General features: G+C 39.8%; 1 protein-coding gene across 5 annotated transcripts in view; it reads left to right on the top strand.

Moving 5' to 3' along the window:
* GAB1 (GRB2 associated binding protein 1) overlaps nucleotides 1-14,924 on the top strand; it is a 105,766-nt gene that overhangs the window by 57,022 nt on the left and 33,820 nt on the right. The window contains exon 1 of one of the 5 annotated variants that reach the window (XM_087724349.1): nucleotides 933-1,072. The exons of the other annotated variants lie outside the window; for them this stretch is intronic. The gene's annotated coding sequence lies outside the window, so the exon portion shown is untranslated. Of the gene's footprint in view, nucleotides 1-932; nucleotides 1,073-14,924 lie in introns of those variants that run through there. 5 annotated transcript variants of the gene reach the window in all.

The raw sequence follows: 14,924 nt of genomic DNA, 5'->3' as shown, positions 1-14,924 counted from the left end.
TGGGTTGTTTTTCGCCCTCTGGAAGCTTCAGGGAAGCCTCCAGTGGGAGAAAGATGGCTTCAGGGAAGCCTCCATAGAGAAAGAAAGCCGAAGTCGCTGACAGGGCAACATCTTGAATACCCTAACACGTGTGCCATAGGTTAGCCATCCCGGGCCTAGGTCAAATGCCCTTAGAACTTGTTAATATGCAAAGACAAAGCATAAACTGCAATCTTTAAGTATCCTGATCATGCAGTATATGGTGTGGTACCTTTGTATAAATTTAAGTCCAAGCAGAGGTGGTATTCAGCAGGTTCTGACCAGTTCTGGAGAACTGGTAGCGGAAATTCTGAGTGGCCCTGCCCCCATCTATTCTCTGCCTCCTGAGTCCCAGCTGATCGGAAGAAAATGGGGATTTTGCTGTAACCTTCCCCTGGAGTGGAGTGGAAATGGAGATTTTACAGTATCCTTCCCTGGAATGGGGTGGGAATGGAGATTTTATAGTATTCTTCCCCTGCCATGCCCACCAAGCCACGCCCGCCCGCCATGCCACACCATGCCCACAGTAAAAAAAATTGAATCCCACCACTGAGGCTAAGGATCTTAAATGATTATTGTATCCCCAACACAATTTCTGATGCTTATTTGGGGAAATTATATTTAGGAATTACACATATACCGATATCATAGCAAATACTGCAGATGCATATTTATGCATCTGCATATTTAAACTTATTACTCACTTTCCAGTGTCCATTTCTTGAGATAGCTACTTAGGATAGATGTGAGTTTGCTCTGAATTGACAAAACAAAGATATCTAAATTTTTAGTTTTGTCTTTTTGGTAGGAGGAGGAATAGCAGCTTTTTTTTCCTCCTCCCCTTTCTCTTAAGATGCAAATGGGCTTGACCAAATTGTCTGAGCAACCCCATTTTCTGTCTCTTCCTGCATGTTACTTCTGTTACTAAATGAATACGGAGCAGTTGAAGTCACAGACTTGGCTCTGAGCCACTGGTGCTCTGCGTGTAGCTTCTGTGCCACTTTAATGAATAGTGATGTGATTCAGAGATAAGCGGAGATTCAACTTGGAAGAGGTATGTTTTTCTCTTTCTGTCTAGTTTTCTTGACTACATTCAATCCCAATTTACTCAATATATCTACTATTCTTCTCCCATAGCTTTTGTATCTTGCCAGAATAATTTAGATTTCTTTCTAGTTAGACAAAGTTATGTTTTGATAACTGAAGATTTGCCTCCATTAGATAATGACCAGTGTATGTAGAAAAGTTTGCTCAGTCCTTTTGTCAGTTAAGGTCGGGCGAATATTGCTGCGTATGTACATTCAGTTGAATTGCTTTAAGATGTAAATTCTTTCATAAGGCATGTTAGGCAGCCAGAGACAGAACATTGTGATGTAATAGTCAGATTCCATTAAGTATGGTGCCAAAATCCAGCTAATTAGATTTGTGTAATAGATTGGATTTGGATCAGATATTGCTAATAAGAAGTAATTTATATACTGTAGATATGTCTTAGAAAACATTATGAAAACAAACAACAAAACCACAAACATGTCATAATGAATCTGAATAGTTTTAACAAATATATATTTATGTCATTTAAAGTTATTAAGGAAAGATGATGTCTTAATTTTGTTACTGTTTGATGTTTTTTTTTTCCTTGGTTTTAATAGCTACTCATTTTTAATGCCAGATAAGCACATTGCTTAAATATAGCAGGTAGTTATGATTCTCATTTTTAAATTATTAGTCTCTCACAAATAGTATAATTGATTATCATATTTTTCCAGTCAAGAACTATCAAATTTATTAAATAAGGATAAAGTAGAGACAAATACTAGTAAGGTCTTTTAAAATAAAATTGTAACTTTTTACTTGTTTTAAATAAAATTGTACATTTTATGGTGATTTTTAATTTGCTTATAGACAAAGAGAAAAAAGTTTTAAAAAAGCATTAAACTCAAATTTTGGGAGGGTAATAAAATAAACAATTTCTATGACTTGAAGTTTTAATTGTAAGTAAATCTGAGTTCTACAGTTTCTTTAGTCCAGACTATCTGTTCCTTTGAAGGTAAAATAAGGGTGAGATATTGTTCTTTCTGCCCTCAATATTTCTGAGGATAGATTAAAATTAGCTATATTATTGATTGGTTTGCATTGTAGCACACAATCTTCTGAGACTAAAAGGCACAGGGTGACACTTTTGAACTCTTAACTGCATAGTGGGCTACTGTTTCTGAAATTCTTTTGCTAAAGAGTTAAATTATATTGCAGATTGGATAAAAACTATTAGCCAGTGCCTTCAATTATTATGAATAAATCTAATGCCTGATTATGATTAATATAATTGTATTTAATAAATATTAATATGAATAATATAATTATATTTAACTTTGAAAAAAGGTCCTTAAGTCAGTGAAACAAAATATGATTTTGATAGAAGTTAAGACTTCTACTTATTACATTGAGTTGCTGAGTAATATGTGTGGTTGACTACATGCATAGCTTTGTCATAGTTTCTTCTATCAATTTTCTCTATTTGTTCTTTGAAGTGTAATTTATTGTGTGGATATGTTCTATAAAATTATGAGGCTTAGGAGAAATTAGCTTGGAAAGCATTAGCTGTCTTTGATATTTAAAAGACGTATGTTGAAAGTTGGCATCTTCTCTGCTAGCAACAAAATGTGTTATCTTGTGTAAAATAAATTTCCAGGAGTTGCTCTCTTAATTTTGCTTGAAAATTCTATAGATAAGAAAAGTTTGCAGAGTCTCTGCCAAATGTGTTTGACTATAAATGGACTAGTATTTATGTTCAGGTAAATGCACAGAATGGTTGCCCTCGCTAGTAAATTTAAAGGAATTTCTTCCCTTCGATAGGAAAAACAACTGGAATGATATATTATTAAGTACCTCACTATGTATCACATTCTGGCATTTGATAATCTACATCTTCTGGCAGATACTGAAAAACTGTTCAAACTTCCCCAGTGTGAAATTGCAGAATCTAATGGTTCATGTATGCAGTAATGACTACAGAAATAAACCATATGGGTCCTTGACCTCTTTGCCCTCCATCCTTTAGCCTGAATGACAGTATGCTTCTTTATATTTGTTGTATGCTTGGAATTATGTAGTTAGCTGTCTGTCTGAGCCATCTTTCCTTGGGGACTATAAGTGGATGTTATTGCCATAAATAGACACAATAACAGCAAGTAGTGCTCTGGCAAGTTCAACTGCATGTTAATTTCGTTGTATTTAAGTACAATGACAATAAAGAGTATACTTATACTGAGTATACTTATACTTATAATAGCAAATAATACAATTATGAGGAGCAGGAGTAGATTCCAAAGCAGATTATTTTGAAGTTGTTCATACATGTTTGCTATTATTTGTAACTGTTTGAACCCTAACTCCATTTGATAAAAATGAATGTTTATTTAGAGACAATCATCCAGTGGATTGGATGCATCAAGCAATCTTAAATATATAATACTTATTTGTAAGATATATAAATAGTGAGCTGATTTGAAAACTTGATCAGTTTGTGGATTGTATTGTGTTACATATTAACAAAAGAATGCCATTGGATAATAGGAACACAGAAAATAATGTGTGTCGACAGTATATGGATAGTTGAAAATCTGTCTGAAAAGAAAATACCGTATTTTTGGGAGAATAGCACACACCTTTCCCCTCCAAAAAGAGGATGAAAATCTGGGTGTGTCTTATACACTGAATACAGCATTTTTGGTCTCCTGAAACTCACCCCTTCACAAAAATTGACGTGCAGAGGGTTTGGGAGGCCTGCAAAGTGCTCCTGGGGGCTGGGGCCATTTTCTCCATAGTGTGGGGGGAGGAGTATCCAGATTGGGTTGACCCTTGTCCTCTCATGATTGGATTGAGTCAGAGAAGCTCTTTGGGCTACGCCACTTGGCCACCAGGAAGACCCCAGTTATCGACTCAATCCACTCAGTGGAGATTGTACCATTCTGGATCTCCAGCAAATCATAAGAATTAAAAGGAAAAAATATTTGGACCCGACGAATTTTGCCTCCCTGTAGCGCGCAGCCTCCTCCTGCAAGGACTGGACTGCTACAAGCCCCCTGGGGTGGCACGCTACCCTGGCCACTGAGTGAGATGGAGTCACTCAGTGAGGACCTTTGCCAGGCAAGCAGGAGGAGAGGGCACAAGCCTCCTGGAGGCAAGCCCTGCCGCAGAGGCTTCTCAGGTGCAGGAGCGCTCCCCCGCTCCCCTCAGGGGTTGAGCGACAAACTGCGGCTTGTTAAAACGCCCTGGAGGGCTTGCGCTGGCAGCGATCACCAGAGAACAAGGTGAGAGCCGGAGAGGCTCAGAAAGAGCGGCGGGGGGGGGGAGAGAGAGAGCCCCCAGCGGCAGTGGAAGCCGCATGGCAGCCTACAAAGGCACAAGCCATTTCCATGTCCTCCAGCAAAGAGGAGCTTTTTGATTTGGAGCCGGGGGCCATTTTGAAACCATGTGGTCCAAGATGGCGGCCCCCAGCACCTCAGAGGAGGCCGGCAGGAGCCGAGCTCTCAGCCCTGCAGCCAGCAACCACCGAGGCACTGAGGAGCCCTTAAAAAGAGGTATTTTCTCAGGCTGCCAAGGTGATACAGACTATCCAGGCCACCCGCAGACCCTCCACGGAGAGCATTTATGGCTCCACATGGCGGGCCTTTTCCACAGGGTGTAACTCCCGGGAGTGTGATCCACTTCAGGCCATAGTGCCACAGGTTCTGGACTTCCTCTAGGTGGGCCTGGACAGAGGGTTAGCTCCCAACACGATTAGGAGACAGGTTTCAGCCATCTCATCAGTCTCTGTGTAGCAGGAACCTGAGTTGGACTCGCCACCCCATGGTCAGGCAATCTCTCAAGAGGGGGGCTTCCAATCTCAAACCACCCACAGTACATAGGTACCCTTCCTGGGACTTACACAGGATATTGGACGCTCTAACAGGCGCTCGGTTTGAGCCTTTACGAATGGTTGCTCTTAAGTTCCTGACTCTTAAGGTGGCTTTCCTGGTGGCCATCACATCCGCCAGGTGGATATCCGAGCTGCAAGCGCTGTCCACCAGGGAGGATCTCTGCGTGTTCCACCAAGACAGAGTGGCATTACGGTTGTATCCGTCCTTCATCCCCAAGGCGTGCTCCTGTTTCCATCAAACACAGGAACTGATCTTGCCCAACTTCTGTCCAGATCCTTCTCACCTGTTAGAGGAGAAGTGGCACACTCTGGACGTAAGGAGGGCCCTGAGGGTTTACCTCAGGAGAACCAAGCCAAGCAGGAAATCCGAAGCCCTGTTTGTCTCCTTGCGAAACAAGGTAACTTCCACCACAATAGGCAGGTGGCTGTGAACCTGCATAGTCACTGCTTACCAATCACAGGGTCTGCTGACACCAAGTCATATCACAGCTCATTCCAGCATAGTGCAGCCACTTCCATGGCCTGGACCACGCAGGCATCCTTGGCCGATATGTGTAGGGCAGCCACGTGGGCTTCCCCCTCTCCCTTTGTTAGGAACTATAAACTGGGCTCTTTTGCCTCGGCAGAAGCCTCGTTTGGCCACAGGGTGTTGCAGGTGGTCCACAGGGCGGGGGCCATGCCTCGACAGGCATGAGTTGGGGGCATGTGGCCTCAGGGGTCTCCCTCCCTAGGGACGTATAGGCTTTGGTATGTCCCAATCTGGATACTCCTCCCCCCTCACTATGGAGAAAGAGCGTTGATACTTACCCAATACGCCTCTTTTCATAGTGGGGGGAGGAGTATCCAGCCCCTCCCTGACTATGTTTGTACGACTAAGTTATGTTCATTGTTTATAAAAGTTATATAAATATTGATGTTGAAGACAATAAAAGCTAAGAACTGAATTAAGAGTCTGGAGTGAATAGTGCAACGAGTCGGATAGAGTTCTTTGCCGATAACTGGGGTCTTCCTGGTGGCCAAGGTCCGTAGCCCAAAGAGCTTATCTGACTCAATCCAATCATGAGAGGACAAGGTCAACCCAATCTGGATACTCCTCCCCCCACTATGAGAAGAGGCATATCAGGTAAGTACCAGCGCCCTTTTTGCTTGTTTTTGCCCCTCCCCCCAGCAGCAGTCTACAAGCCTCCTAAAGGCTATGTATGCCCTTTTTTTTGGCAAAAAACAGACCCATTTTTGCAAAAAAATGGGCCGTGTTTGCTTGTTTTTGCCCCCCTCCCCCCCAGGAGCACTTTGCAGGCCTCTTAAACTCTCTGCATGCTCCGTTTTTCACAAAAAATAAGCATGCAGAGGGTTTGGGAGGTCTGCAGAGTGCAAATTTTTTTTTGGTTGGTGGGCATCAGGTCTTCTGTATAAATGTTCTGACATGTTTGTAGGCATAGCAAGAATTTTCTTCAGGACATTTTCAATGAGTTATCACTTACCTCAAGATAGACATGCATTCCAATGAACTACAAAATTGAGATTTAATGATAGTTGTTTGAGGAAACCAAAGTTGATGGCACTCCACTCGCCCGTTCTTACTTTATCTGAGCTTCTTTCATCATTCTCCATTCCCAATAGCTGTTGTCAAGTGCTGTCCCATTGGATATAATGAACCTATTATTCAGGTAATCATTTGTAGCCATTTTATTGTAGTTATTCTGGCTGAGAGTGATTGGAAGGCCTACTTACCAAAACCTTCTTCCTTCCTATTTTTAAAATAATAGAATGCAATTTTAATCCTATTCTTAAAATAATAGAATGGCTCTAAACCAGAGGTGTGAAACTCAAATCATGAGGGCCAGATCTGGCCCATGGGGTGTTTAGATCTGGGCCATGGGGTTGCTTCTTTCTTAGCAACTACTACAGTTGCTTCTGTATTATGCAGTCATCAGTTAATAGGCTTAAACAAAAAAATCAATTTCTTAGTCATATTCAGGCAACAGGGAAGAGACAACTAAAGGCAACCAAGCTTTAAACAGCAGGGGCTAGAATTTCAGTAAGAAAATAAAGCAAAAATTACACTTTAGGTACATATTACCTAAATTCTTAGTATTTCAACATCTGCCAATGCATGTTTTTTTGGTATGTATATTGAAGGAAGCACTTTAATATTTTGCACTTTAAGGCAAAAAACATCAGTGGTAGACTTGAGTTTAGATCAAGGTTGGCTTTATCAGAACCAAATGCATGTGCTACAACTGGTAAATTTGTACAAGCAATAACAGTTATTGAGAAGTAGATTAGTTGGTGACATGTGAGGACTTGTCTCATCAGGAAGGACTGAAAAGAATCTATTTTAACCTCTAAGCCATTTTTCTGTGGCTAAAAGGAACTCAGGAATGCAGCTTGGAATCCAGCATTAAAATTTAAAAATGTTTGCTTGCTGTTAATCTGGAATATCTCTGATCCCTCATAGGCCAGCCAAACCTGAACATGTCCTCTCAATATGAGAAGATGCAATGTCCTGATAACCAAGAAAGACAAGTTCCCTGATTCTGGCAGCATTTGTTCTCATTTATTTATTTTTGTTTGGAGAAAAAAGCAGATAACAGATGAATTATTAAAAAAAAGTTCATGTCAATGTTCACGAATTGCAGAATTAAGATCCTTACTCAGTGATGTGAGCTGTAATATATTGGTCATCAATTTAAATAAAAGGGATGATAAATACTTATAATGAATACTAATGAAACATTTGTATGTTTCATGAGATTCAAATATATGCTATATAAATAGAGCAGGGAATAGAGCATTGGAGCACTTCACATGCATGCACTCATCTGAGCCGCAACAAGGAAGAGGAGCTGCCCAGGGTGCATGTGCACACCGGAAAATAAACTTCTATCTTCTGCCACACACATGCGTGCCAGCCAGCAAGTCTTTCGGTTACTGCTGCATGTGATGATCAGCTGGCCAGCGTACATGCTCATGCCAGAAAACGGAGACCAGCTCTTCTGGTTTCCAGAACTGCTGCGCACATGAAGGCCAGCTGATTGTTGCATGCATGTGCCCGCACCAGAAACCCGGAAGAGAAATGGGTAATGCCGCATGTGCCAGGCGACATGGTTCTGCGTGCCACTTTGGGCACATGTGCCATATGTTCGCCATCACAGAACTAGAGTGTAGAAATCTATGCTCTGTAGCATTGTAACAAAACAAACAAAGCATGCAATGCAATGCAAGCAAAAGTTATACTTTTATGTATGTTTTCTAGATATATTGGAAGTTTTACTATTTGCCAAACTATATTTATTATAATTAGAGGCAACTGTGGAAGTTGTGCTAGGAATTCATCTGAAGAATTCCATATTGAAGAAAGGTAGTATATTATATGCATGTTTACTCATAGTGAATTAATTTCTCATGTGTTTGTCCATATGCAACTAAAATTGCATTGTCTCTATCCCAAGATTTTCTCAAAAATCCAGAATGGGATACCTGAATAGATTCAGTGAAGATCAAATTGATTAGTGCCTGAACAATTACTGCTAGTCAAGATTTGGAGAGAATGGTAAATGGAGTGGAATCCTGTACATTCTGTAATATTTTCTTGCAAACCGTGTTGGTATTCTTCCACTAGGATCTCATTTTATTCCTGCTGTGTTCAAATTAAAAAACCTTTTTAAAAAACCACAAAACCTATTTAAAATTTGATGGTAACATTATTTCTGAAAAAGTCAGGTATAACAACGTACTGTATTTTTCCGTATATAAGATGATACTTTTTCTTTAAAATGTTTGCCTAAAAATGGTAATACATGGGGGGGAAGGGGCTGAGAAGAACCACGGTTGCGAAACTGCCAATACATTATCTCTGCAAACTAGCCTCATGAGCCAAACTTCCACTTGCTTAAAATTTTGATTTCTGAATTTGGGGTAAGAAAAAGTGTGGGGAGGGGTGTCCTATGCATGGGGGCATCTTATAGACAGAAATATAGGTAATCTTCATCAGCCAAAAGAAAAGGTGGGTAGAGGCTAGAGAGATTAACCGAACCTTCCCATAGTGAAGACACTTTTCCCAAATACCCAGCAGGCTCACATTTGTAGGAAGTAATACATGTAACAGCATATTGGAGGGTAAATGCAAATTTTGGGCAGACTCGCAAAGGAGGAGGCTGTCATTTAGAATGTTGGCCTCAAGCTGTTTAAGGCTATGTTAAAGATATGATACTGTATGTACATAACATAGGATACAGCAGTAAACAATGGGGAAAAAAGAGGAAGGCTGTGCGTTTAAAAAAATGTATATGTATCATACCAAGTTTCTTCAACTCTTGTGTCTTCAAGATGGATAAGGCTGATATATCTATCATACTGCAGTGCGCATGATAAAGCAATTAGGTTTTGGCTTCTTGACAATAAATCTATTTGGGAAATATACTATATTACTGTAGAATTAAGAATGCTTGTCTTAAGCAGTTTATTCTTAAATATTTCTTGTCTTTCCTGCTAAGAGCAGTATTTTACATAACTTAAAACTTAGCTGAACCCAATTTTCACTTTAAATCTGTTTGAGGATTTCTCATCTCTTTACACTGGAACAAAACTAAAGAACTAAATACTCTCTTCCATTCAGTAATCATAAATTCCATTTTATACAATGGTGAACAGCCTTTTTATACTGGAATGTAAGATTTGGATTGTTAATTACAAACCAAAACTGGATGAAATTTTCCAGTGGATTTACAGAAGAAGGAAATTTAAATCCAGCTTAAAAATTATTTATGTAAACAGCCTGATAATAGGCTCATCAATACAGTTCTGTGTGCATATCATGTAACACACTTAGAGGTAAGTTAAAGGCTGCATAAATGTACTTTCCTTTGCCAAATTTTATGCTTCATTAACTGGATTCTAAATGAAACAAACAAAATGGTAAAGAGTTATGTAGTTTCTTACCAAGCACATCTAAATTACATTAAAGTAACTATTTTTACAATCCCCAATGCATGTCAAAACTTTTGAGCACCCTTAATGTTTGGAAATGAAAAATTGAAAAATTTGACATGTCCTAAAATCTAGATAATGATGAAGATAATAACATCCATAAAACCATGAACTGGTATTTTGAGCTACTAATTCAGAGATGGTATTCAGCCAGTTCTGACAGGTTCTGGAGAACCGGTAGAGGAAATTTTGAGAGTGGGGAGAGAATGGAGTTTTTGCAGTATCCTTCCCCTGCCATGCTCACAGAACCGGCAGTAAAAAAAAAATGAATCCCTGTACTAATTGTTGTGTTAATCCTAAAATGCAGAGTGCACCTATTAGTGTTGGTATGCAAAGATTAAAAACTTTATTATGTTACATTTGCATGTATATATTTATCATAAGCAGCCCAGTTGGGAAGTACATAGAAAGTGTAACCGTGCCCTGCTGCTAAAGTTCGTAGCTCTAAAGTAACAATGTTTTTTTTCAATCTATCAAGTGTCAATTCTTTATCCAATAGATATTTGGAAATTAAGATATTCAAGTTTTAGAATTTTTCTATGTATAGGATATTTCTTTTGAATTCAAAAATATTTTGCATAGTCTTTACCAAGCCAATTTTAATTTGTTCAAAATTTGGATTTACAATAGTAATGAACTTTCACAGTTCGCTAACTTAAAATTTCTATTAGAATGTTAACATTTATTAGATTACTAATAGATTTCAGTCTATTGTATCAATATAATAAACCGGGGAGTCAAACTCGATTTCATTGTGGGCTGCATCCAGGGTTGTGTTTGACCTTGGGAGGCGGGGGGGAGTGGCCAGGATGGGCATGGGCAGCTCAACGTCACTGGTGTCAGGGGTGGCTGTGGTAGCTCTGCCAGTGAAAATGGGCTCCCAAACTCCATTTTTGACTGTGCTGGCTTCCTGTAACCCTAGGCCAGTGAAAATGGAACTTGAGAGGGCTGCCCACAGCCCTCCTGAGCTCTGTTTTTCCTGGCAGAGGCACCCTGGGCCGGTCCTTTACTGTTTCCAGGATGGCCCCGTGTGCTAGATCTAACCATCCTGCGGGCCTTGAGTTTGATACCCCTGTAATAGACTGTTATAATTATAATATAATATAATTAATAAAATATTTATGTATCCTACACATTAATAGTAATATTTTTTAAAAGGTAGGGGAAATTGCATTAGAACAACTGCAAAAATATTTTGATCGTATTGCTCAAAAGAATTTTTTTTGTTGTCCCCTCTTGGTAAAAAGAAACAAACATCTTTTAATTTGAATTTGTTTCAGTTGAATTAAATTATCATTAATTGTTTGAGTGTCATTTAGACCATTCCCATGCCTGAAATATCCATGGTTCCTTGTGGCTTCAACTCTTAGAAGTGTAGTAAGTATATACAGGGCAGTGGTGGGTTTCAAAAAATTTTGGAACCTACTCTGTGGGTGTGGCCTCCTTTGTGGGAGTGGCTTACCGGCCATGTGACTGGATGGGAGTGGCTTGCTGCCCATGTGACTGGGTGGGAGTGGCCTGCCGCCCATGTGACCGGGTGGGAGTGGCCAAGACGATGTCACTGAATTCTTTGCCCCAATGGATGAACTACAATAACATTAAAATAAGTACAAAAACAATAAAAGAGCTACTTACAGCAGGAAGATGACTGTTCTTGCCAGTCTTCAGTATCACTGACTCCAATGAATGGGCTGCACAAAGAAGAGACACAGGAATGAACTCTTTCATTGCCATCATTGGGATGAAACCAGCATACAAAACAATAAAGATAGCTACTTACAGAGGGAAAATTACTGCTTTACTGATCTCCTGCACCATCACCTCACCACCTTGCTCCAATAACCTGCACAAAGGAGAGACACAGAAAACAAGACTTTAATTGCATGCCCTGCTTTAGGATGAAACAAGCACAAAAATAATAGAAAAGGAAAATTACTGTCCTTTTTTCCATCTTCTGCACCACCACCTCACCACTTTGCTCCAATAACCTGCACAAAGGAGAGACACAGAAAGCAAGACTTTACTATATCAAGGACGAACCCAGCACAGAGCACACCCAGCAATAAAGACAGCTACTTACAGAGGAAGGATCACTAGTTTGCCAGTCTTCTGCAAAAATCATTAAAATCAAGAAGACTTTGAATACTTTTTCATGTGGGATTTGTTTTAGCAATTGCTAACTAATGGAAACAGAAATTAGAAATCCAAAAGTATGAAAGAAAACACCAATTATGTAAGGAAAGGTCCCTAAAATGTATAAGGAAATATTATCAGATCATTATTAATGTGTAGATAACTGCGGGACATTACACACCCACACCCACACAAACTATGACAGGAAAACACCAAAAAATAAGACTCCCCCCCCCAAAAAGACTGCAAATGAAACCAGTTTTTCCCTAACCCTAAGGACAGGAAAGACAAAGCCACTGGAATAAAAACCATCAAGGCATTGTGGGAAATTATAAAGGACAGTGCCAGGAAGCTCACAGAACCATCAACCACCTCAGAATTTCCTAAACAACGAAGGTGAAACATACGAAATCTGGCAAAGCTGCCTTGCACCAACCTGGCCTGCCCATAGAAAAGCAGCCACTTTGAGACACATAAACCATGCACCAACTTGCACAATTAAAAGAAACATATTGCATCACAAAGAAAACATTTGCAAAAAGGAATAACATTTCTTGTAGTAAATATATTTTATAAACAATTAAAAAATAAAATTTCCCTAAAAATAATTTTTAAAAAGATATTCTATAACTAAAAAAATCCTTAAAAACATTGTTAAGTATTCCACCAGCAATAATTTATACTGTAACTATTTTAAGATATTGTACCAGCCGTAGTATACTGTAACGATTATTCCACCAGCAATAGTTTATACTGTAACCATTTCAAACTATTCCACACACAATAATTTAAAATGAAACCATTAAAAACATTCCATACACAATAAATTACAACAAAACTAAAAAAATTAAAAAATTCTATGCACAATACATTTTAAATTATTGAGTATAGAATTTTTAAAAATGGTTTATTTTAATTTATTTTGGATAGAATCTTTTTTTAAAATAGTCTAAGATAATTTAAAAAAAGAATCCACAGAGAATACATTGAAGTAAAACATTTTAAAATATTCTATACTCAATACTTTTAAGTAAAACTATTTTTAAAAATTCTATGCACAATAAATAAAATAATATTTTAAAATTCATTAAAAAAATAAAAGAAAAAAACCCGGGTCACTTACCAGCAGGCAGACTCAGCAGCACTCCAATGCGATGGATCCTCATCACGATGAATGGAAGCAACAGGGAGCAGGCAGGCAGAGAGGCAGCAGGTTGCCTGGCAGGCTTAGCCAGCCAGGCGAGGCTGGAGAGAGGGGGCGGGGGGCTTCCCTTGCGAAAGCTAGACCGCCACCCCCCCCCACCTTCGGCCGCATGGCATATGCCAGCCCACGGCTTTCTCAAGGGAAGGCCTGAAGGCAAAAGCTAGGCTGCCACTGCACCGCTACCACCCCCCACCCGCCTTCGGCTGTGTGGCATACGCCAGCCGGCGGCTTTCACGAGGGAAGGCTGGAAGGCCTTCCCTCGCGAAAGCTGGGCCGCCACCACCCACCCAAAGCCTCCCGAGTCCTGCCGCCAGGGCTTAGTTGCTTACCTGAGGGGGAAGCAGTAAGCTCCTGGAAGGCGAAGGGAGTTTTCAAATGGAGGTCAAGCGCAAAGCTTTTAAACGCTTCGCCTCCAGCCTGCTCACTGATTGGCTGGACTCCAACCAATCAGTGAGCGGCAGGCTGGGCTAGTTTAGTGCGGACGGGCAGGGTAGCGAGCGAGCGAGCTGCAACGCGCCGGCAAGGACACTTTGCAGCGACAGGGGCCAGGACCGGTACCGGCGTTCCCGGAAGTTAATTACTTCCGGATTCACCGACCAACTGATTTGCAAGGATCGGCAAGGACCAGTAGGAGCCCACCCCTGCCCTTTATCTACCTTTTATCTTCTCAGCTGAGTCGCAAGGCAGAGTGGATTGCCCCGCCTCATCTGTTTTCCTTCTCAAGCTGCAATCTGGAAGGTGATTATTCTCTGAAATGCGCATCCACACCGAGCGCATGCTCAGCGAACCATTTCTTAAGCTGGTAGGATTCCATCCCTGAGTACATATTATCTTTAATATACCACATTGAAATCAAGAATAATCTTGTTGATTTTAACCCTAAATAACACAGTGATAGAATAATCCACCCAAAGATGATAATGGTGCAGTTCCTAAATTGCACCTCCAAAAGAAGAGTAATTGTGATGGTATCAGTCTTGATGGATTTACTGTTATCTTCTATTCATTCTTCCTGATGGTTAAACATCTAGTAATCCAAACTGGATTATTGCAGAATTGTAACTCTGGGAAGCAACTGTTCATTTAGGATTAAGGATCATGATGCCTCTAAGTATAGGTTTAAACAAGAACATATTTTCGTTACCAGTATTTATTCCATAGCTTTTTTTGATGTACTAAGATATATATGCATCTTATCTTTTTGTTAGAGAAGATACAGTACCTTTTGGAAGTTGGATAAAAAATTTTGTATGACCCCTATACATTACTGATTTACTACAATCAGCTAGCTTTTAGTAGTAGAATATTTCAGGTTTTTAAATTTTCTGCTGCTCTCTCCTATATTCAGCCTGAAATTGTGCTCACATTAACAAAATTAAACCATGGTTTACTATGAACTAATGGCATTTTGAGATATCAGTTTAAGTAAACATGATATAGCATGGTCTATGATCCCACTTCTTGAATACATTAGTGCAAGGGGACAATTGGCATTCTTGTGTTTACTTATGTAAACACAAACATCTGTTTTTGTGTTACAATTGCAGAATTGAAATGGTAGTGTGCTTCCTATTTGGTAATTTAACTAGAAACCCCCAAAGAATTGAAGGGCTCTGAAACAGAAACTTAGATTTGATGGAACCTTGATAATGATAATGA

This window comes from Thamnophis sirtalis, unplaced genomic scaffold (assembly GCF_051295495.1).
Source record: "Thamnophis sirtalis isolate CommonGarterSnake01/CBP01778 unplaced genomic scaffold, rThaSir2_p1.2 scaffold_10, whole genome shotgun sequence".
Classification (NCBI taxonomy): domain Eukaryota; kingdom Metazoa; phylum Chordata; class Lepidosauria; order Squamata; family Natricidae; genus Thamnophis; species Thamnophis sirtalis.
Note: the sequence above shows the minus strand (reverse complement) of the source record. Positions and strands in the feature narration are given on the sequence as shown.